This window comes from Phyllopteryx taeniolatus, chromosome 6, assembly GCF_024500385.1.
Source record: "Phyllopteryx taeniolatus isolate TA_2022b chromosome 6, UOR_Ptae_1.2, whole genome shotgun sequence".
NCBI lineage: Eukaryota > Metazoa > Chordata > Actinopteri > Syngnathiformes > Syngnathidae > Phyllopteryx > Phyllopteryx taeniolatus.
The window spans coordinates 10226516-10234900 of record NC_084507.1 but is presented as its reverse complement, the minus strand read 5'-3'; positions in this window follow the sequence as shown (position 1 = coordinate 10234900).

The window sequence follows — 8385 nt, the reverse complement described above, 5'->3', positions numbered from 1 at the left end:
ACACGATATTTTCAACCGTTCACTCCAGCTTGATTTGTGTTTCTCTTCTCAGGTGCTCATATTTGTTGAGTCAGATACTTATGTGTTTTTGTTTTTATGTTTCCACTTCAGGACTAGTGTGAAAAGGCCAGGCTACCTTATTTGGTTACACCTCATGTAAAGACTTATCAAGGCTATGTGAATATTATTTTTTTTAAATCTTGCTGTTTTAGGTGTTTAAAAGAAATCTCAATCTTCATCAAACACATTTTTTTCTGTCAAGTGCATACCAAAGCAACGGGGGAGCGCTTTGACCCCTAACCATGAGGCCATCTTAGCCAATGAGAAGCATATGTGGGAAAAATAAGATAAGAACACTGGCGACTTGAGGAAAAGGGGATCATACACGTTGAGTTTCTCAATATGACACTTAAAAACAAAGCTAACAAAAAATCAACAACATTTCTCACATAAGAAGATGAAAGAAATGGATGGTTCTCATTTGATCCTAAAATTATTACTTGAAAAAAAATTATCATTTTTAAAAACAACAACTTTTAAATGTATGTGGGAATTTTAGGCCCACGCTGGAAAAAAAAAATATGAAGTACAAATTGTCATGGGTGTGTGCCTTTTTGCCTCACTTTTTTTGGATACTGTTCCCTTTGCGGATTGCCTGCCTGTGTACCGACCTCTGACAGTTCATTAAACCTCTCGTTTTGGAACTTTCCATTTGAATAGGAGTCGTGCATTTTGGGTCCTGTCCTTTGTTCTGTTCATGACACAAACATGAGAATTAAGTCACAATATTACAACAAACAAGTCATATTAAACTAGAAAAAAGTATGTTTTATAAAAAATACAGTTGTAATATTAGCTAAAGTCGTAAAGTAATAATATTAAAAGGAAAATTCTTTAATTTCACAAGAATAAAGGCATAATCTTAGGAGAATCAAGTCCTAATATGAGAATAATTCATTGAACGTGAATAAGTCATAATATTTTGAGGAAAATTGTTCTAATCTTACAAGAAGAAAGTGTTTTTAATAAGGATAATGACATGAGAAAAAAATTGAAAAATCGGGGGAAAAAATACTACTATGATAAAGAGTTGAAATTTTGTGAGAATAAATCATTTGAATAATTCATATTATTGTAAAAATGAATTACTAGAAAATCACTTATGAAAATTAATTTGGAATATTAAGAGAGAGATGTAAACTTTTTAGACAAAAGTCGTAATATAAGAAAAATTATATTTTTACACGTACAAACCATCTTTTTACATGAAAAGTCATAACATGAAAAAAGTTGTAATGTGATAAGTCGTTTTACTGAATAGATCATATGAGGAAAAAAAGGCTTTATTCTGCAAGAGTATAAGGTGATATGAGGCAAAAAAAAGTTGAGAAAAAATACTATTATGAGTAAAAAGGTGTATTTTGTGAGAATTAGTCATCCTACATGAAGTGCTAATATTATGACGAACAATAATGGCGACCGCGACAGAACAAATGGACCTAGATGACCAGATGATACGTTTAATTATGCTGCAAAATCGATCGAGAAGGGGGCGACTAGGATGGTATGTAGAACCAATGGGCACGCTGGTACGTCATCACAGCATGTGACTAAAACGGACCAATCAACTATTTTTGTCGGGTGCGCGGCAAGCTACGCAGAGGTGCTGCGCGGGGAAATTCGTCGGTCACCTGATGTAATGCGGGCGTTGTCGGCCGCGCAACCGCGGGAGTATAAAGAGGCCTTAACACGTAATTGCGATGAATAACATCAGAAAGTGCTCAGTACTTAAATACAGTGGGGGAGGACGACTCACGTTAGAAAGTTTGCAACGTAGCCTGTTTGCGTCATCGGACTAGATTTTAGCCCTGCCCCCAAAATACGGACAGCTGCTACGGAAAACTACTCAACGCTATAGCTCTACAATTCAGTCCTAAATTGTTCCTAGTCTTTGCACGGTTTCAACACTTACCTTTAATATTTAATATATTTATAAGAAAAAAAATTGCTTTACAAGCACTTTAAAGGAAAGGAATTATGTGAATAGAGTTGTAATTTTACTAGAAAAACAATTCTTTTTTATGAGAATTAAGTTGTAATATGAGAGAGAGGTCTTTTGAGACTAAAATTGTCAAACAAGATGTAAGATGTTACAGATGTAAGTCATCCTTTTGTAGTATATGAATATGTCGTAATGTGAATAAAGTTGTAATTGTATGAGCATAAAGTCAAAATATGAATAAAGTGTTTTCAAGTTACATTAGTTTGACAAAACAATGAAATAGTCAATGTTTGGTTCAGTCATCTACCCACAGTGTTTAATATTTAATGATATAACCTGATTAATCGGTGAGAGAACGTGACTTTTGTATAAACACTGCCTCATGCAGTTTGCAGGCCGTTTACAGGAAGACAGACACCGCTCTCGTCATAGTGCCGAGAACTGCGCTGAATGTCGGCCTTGCAGGACTAACACAGCAACACAATCAGGTGACAAGCATCAGCGTGCATGCATGATCAACAACAAGGTATTCACGCAGGTCAGCAGCTCTCTGCTTCGTCGCTGAGCACAACCTGGAGGTGCAGGTTTGACAGGTGGTGCGCACAAGAAAGAGAAATGTTGACAAAGTGGATCAAGAAGCTCGGCTGGTAAATAAAAGTCCATTGAGAGGGTTAAAAACAGCTGCATGGCACTACGCGTTGCCCTTGTATTAACCTCTGTAATAAAAACAACAACAACAATGTTTTCTATAGAGAAAAAGGGAGCTGCATTCAAAAGCAGCACACACTTTGTTTTCATTTGACATAATTATACGTTATGTAATTATGGAATTCCCATAGCTTGTTGAACAACACCTGCCGCAGACTGTGCCGCCTGGAGACAAATCCCCAGGAAATAAACAAGCCAGTTTTCCGGAAAGTTTTATACAAGGCGGTCAGGTCTTCCCTCAAATGTCTGTAATCTGTCAGGCTTTTTTGTCATCTTAAAACAGTTTTTGTGTGTGGGTTTTTTTTTTTTTAGTGTTTCAGTTACCCAGCAACCTTTTGGCATTGGATCTACAAAACATTGCTCATCTTCCGTGACTGTGTAGGAAGGGAGATCCCCACCGTCTGATACTTGTCTGTCTCAGCTGAGACGAGGTGTATTTGTGGATTGCAAATGTCTAAATGATCAGTCGGAGGTGTTCCAATCCAGCTGGAGGGAGTGGGACCCTTTTAACATGTGCTGTACACCCACTTTGGTGTGTGAGTGACAGTGAAAAGTGGGCGATCCAATTGCTGGTAGTCTGAACCCTGTGAGTCACTGGCTGGTTCAGAAGCTTTTGGAACTCTATTTGCATTTCATACATTCCCTGAGTAACCAATACACAGTGCCCTGTTGGATCACACCAGTTTGCAGTTGAGGTGGATTGGTTACCTTTTCTATTTGATTCTATTTCGGGGTTTGTAGCGTTCATTGGGCCACACCTGCATGAGTGATCCAAAACAAGAGCTGTGTCAAAAAACACAACCAGTACAAAGATGATGATCCTCCATTTTGATTGACAGTGACAGAGTTGAACAGTGAAGCCTCGCTATTCGCAAGGGGGAGTAACCAAGCCCCAATGCTATAGGGAGAGCTATGTCTCAAAATGATTTGCATGTTTTTTAGATCCACAAATATATCCGCAATTCACACGTGTTTTTCAAATTCACAAATATATCCGCAACACTGCCGCCGAGCGGATGGAGGGGGAGGGCCTTCCCACAAGTGTGAATATTCTCAAATTGAAAACTGCGTTACGTTTGTCTCAAAAATAAATGCGCGTGCCCGCTGATCCACAAACGCAACTTCAACAATTCACAAGTACAATTGAATAATTTAAAATGAGAAGTCATGATAAATGCACACACAACATAAAAAAAACAAAAAAAACACGTATAAATCACAGATATATTTGCGGAATTGAAAATTGTGCAAATAATTTGTGAGTGTTGAGAGACTCGCCTCCCAGGCACACACTTTCCACATTCAGGCATCATCTGAGTTACCCGTTACCCAATTCATCACTTTGTATGTTTTATTAGCCTGTATTTAACTTACTTTTAGACTTGTAGGACAGTTAAGAACGTTAGAACATTGCCTGCCGAGGTTAAAGGTTTTATGATGGGATAACTACACTGTACAGATGGCACAGTACTGAAACTCTCAACTCTGGAACAGATGATTTCTATTTCAATTGTTTCTTGTTGAAAGATTTTGTTTGAAATATCAACAAACCCGTAGTTGAATAGCTTCCTGAAAAGGATTGTGTTCGCAACTTTAGAGGTTCCGCTGTAGGTTTCCAGCAGTGTAGCAACTGTGCTATATCATCTTCACAGCTGTTTCTAGTATTTTGTCCCTCTCGTGTAGCTCAATAAGGTAACCAAAATATTAGAAACAGCTCTCGGTGTTACCATCTATCAATCCATCTTCCATAACACTTATCCTCACTGGGTTCGCGGGCATGCTGGAGCCTGCCCCAGCTGACTCTGGCAGAGTCAGAGTACACCCTGAATTGGTCGCCAGCCAATCGCAGGGCACATACAAACAAACAACCATTCGCACTTACATTCACACATATGGGCAATTTAGAGTCTTCACTTAACCTACCACGCATGTTTTTGGGATGTGGGAGGAAACCGAAGTACCCAGAGAAAACCCACGTAGGCACGGGAAGAACATGCAAACTCCACAAAGGCGAGGCCGGATTTGAGCTGTGGTCCTCAGAACTGTGAGGCAGATATGCCAACTAGTCAGCCACCATGCCACCATAATAATTGAATAATTAATATTAATACTTTTTTAATTCAAATAAATAATAGGGATAAAGAGTGAACTCGGAGCTAATGAAGTGGCCTGTGAGTGTTTTCCTTAATTAACTACTTGTGTCAGTATTTTTCCTCACACATCATTTCTGTCATTTTTCCCGTCACTAGAATGCAATATCTCCCACAGCCATGATGAACACCCCCTGAGTGTATGTGTGAGGGATCCTGTGTCAGTGTAGTACTGCGTGTGTGTGCTTGCCCAGCCAAGCCTAAGGACAGCCAGACAAGCCCCCACCCCATACACGCACACACACACACTCCTCTATGTACATTCATGTACAGACAATACCCCCTCCTGTTTCCCCCCGCAGCTATTGGAGACCGAGCCAGCTGACCCAGGCTGGGCTCCATCCCTGCCCCAGGGAAGTTTCTCCTGCTGGGGCCACAATCCCAGTGACACACCACGGCCTGGACTTTATCCACTCCATCTGTGGCCGTGTTTTTCGCAGTCCCGTCTGGGGACGCGGCCCGAGGAGACCACAAGATCAGACTGATAAGAGTGTAATAATTCTTTACTACCTGACAAAATGTAATCAGCACACTAGTCTGCCTCGACGGCTGAAGCTTTGGAATTACACTCTTCTTATGTGGAGGCTTCTCACACAAGCAGTCAAGTTGACAGTCTGTTTTTGTAGATTAGTGCATTACAGTGCAATATGTCAATGACAATATACACACACGAACCAATAGTGTTACAACATCTCCACGTGCTTTAACAAAATGTGTGGAAAGCAAATCCCAGGAGTTAACGTGTGGAAATTAACACATTGCACCAGCATTGGGTAACCAATGACTCATACAACATTAGGATAAGCTCAGAGAAAGAGCTTCACTTGAATTGTACAGGTTATCGGTCCCATTATAGTGGGAAAAGTTTTGAAATGACATATTTGCTCAAATTTTTTTAGATTACCAAAACCTGGCCTTTGAACAGGGGTAGCCTTTGTATTACTTTATGTGCAATGTGATTGGCCGGTGACCAGCCCAGGTTGTACTCCATCTCTCACTCAAAGTCAGCTGAGATAGTCACCATCTCATCCACTTCCCTAATGAGGATAGGCCATATAGAGGAGTGATGGATGAATGGATAGACTGAATAAAAATTGAAAAAGTTTGCAGTACACCATTACCCACCGCTGTTGAACTGAGTCCAGTTTTTGCTTGAATCCCAACCAATTAGACATGTTTTGCATATTTGGAAGGTCAAAATTTGTTTATCACTGCAGTTGAGATACTTTGAAGCTATTTTTTTAGGGCAGCTGGTAGCACCAGCACCTTAATAAGACATTTGGTTTCAGAGTAACAGCACGTACATACTTCGCTTTGAAGAAAACTTTTTGTTTTGTTTGTTTTTTTACTGTCCATTCCTGCCTGTTTTACAGTACACACTTTTCTTACATTGATTGTGTGATTTAACAAATGCCTTTGGAAGTTGTGTTGGAAAAAAACACTGCATGCTCCCCAGTTATACAACCCAGTTGTACTTCATTGGCCTGCCTGCAGTCCAGACCTGTCTCCCATTGAAAATGTGTGGCGCATTATGAAGCGTAACATACGACAACGGAGCTGTTGAACAGCCGAAGCTATACATCAAGCAAGAATGGGAAAACATGATTTGCAAATCATTGTATTCTGTTTTTATTTATGTTTAACACAGCGTCCCAACGTCATTGGAATTGGGGTTGTATTTACGTTTCCATCGTATTCTACGGGCTGTATGACACAGCTAACTATTTTTAAATCTTACACCTTGTTGACTCTTTTCATCAGGCTCCAGTAGTGGCAAAAGTACCCCTACTACGTAAAAGTAAAAACTACAGACTACCTGAGTACAAACGTCAAATATGAAGATGAATATTTACTGTCAATTATATATAAAACCCATTTTGATAACTTGGCACAATGGAAAAAAAAAACGTTTCTCTCTCATTAACTTTTATATTTTTTTTATCATATATTTCGTTTTGAGAAGGGGGGAATGGCTACATTAGCTGACGTTGGCTCAGGCTATTGTGCCATCAAAATAAGTTGTTCCCATAGCTTTGCTAATGTTATGAACTAAGAAAAATAATATTTAGCTAATTATAACATTTGAAAAAATACTTCTTACCTGTCTGTTTTTTTTTTTCAGATTAGTAGTTATTATTAGTCATAAACTGGTGTTTTTTAGGCGAGCACAAAACACAACATATTCTGCACAAATTGTTCTTGTCGCCGACAACATCAAACAATTGTCTTAAACAAGGCCATGGACGGGCAACAATGGAATATCTTGCTTTTCCGAATCATTGTTAAAGTAGCACTAAGCAGGCCCAAAAAATGCCATGTAAATTCAAAACACCACAGAGAAGAGTAATGTTAACACGCATGTCACATTTGAATGAATTTAAAAACAATGCTAAGTACATAAAATCAGGTTACAAAACTTGAATAATAAGACGCTCTGGGCGTGTCGAAAGGATGCGTCAAAATGAATCAAACATACAGAGGGGGTGATAGCTCATATGTCAAAAATGTAATGGTTAGTGTGGACTAGAATCATAAATATAAGCACACAAGTCAACTTACCCTTGTTGTTGGTGACATAATGTCACAGCCGAACACGGCACCTGACGACAGCGGGACAGTAGGAGGAAGCCCAGGTAGTTAAGACACTCGGCACTGCCCCGTTCACTAGTATCAAGTTGCCTACGAAGCCATGTTGACTGGCGAAAGTTGACAAAACTATCAGTCGTAAAATCCGCACTTCAGAGTGGGATGGTGGTGTTCGATGTTCAGCTCGCCATCTGCGTGTGTCTTTAAAAACTCAATCCATCGATTTTTAATTTCCTCATTTCTTGGGAGCTTAGTAAAACATCACCGAGCTGTTCTGTAAATTGAGGCATCCGGCGAAGACGCATTTCCGGGGTACAGCCGTCGTTAGCTTGCTAACTGCACGCTGGACTGGTAAATGGGCCTTGTTGTGGATGCCAAGCACAGCTAACTCACAACTGAGCAGCCAGACGACATCGACGTCACTTTGTCCTTATATAGTGGGGGAGGGAACTCGCGCTAGAAAGTTTATGGGCCAGCCCCGTGATGTCACGGAGCTGTGTTTTAGCATCGCCCACAAAATCTGCAAAATTCTAATGGTAAAAAAGATGCTTAAGCTATAGCTCAACAATTCAGCTGTATATTGGTATAAGTCTTTGCATATGTTTTCAGCACTTCAAGCATATTTAATGTATTTGGAAACAACATCTGCTTAGATCCCCTTTAATGCATCCTGGTTCACGTTCTTCCATGTCGCTGCTGTCTCTGTGTTTTTCTTTTTCGCCTTATGTCACCAAGATCTCGATTAAGAGGTTGCCTTTACTGCTATTTACATCTTTGACAAAAAAGGAAAGAGCCTATTTCGATAGAGGAAGGAGAAAAAAGTAGTTTTAAAAGTAACAGGACGTTAGAAAATAAATACTTAAGTACAGATACCTGTGCCTGACAAATGTAAAAGTACAGTCATGAAGTATTGTTGTACTGTATGTTGCGTCCCAATAA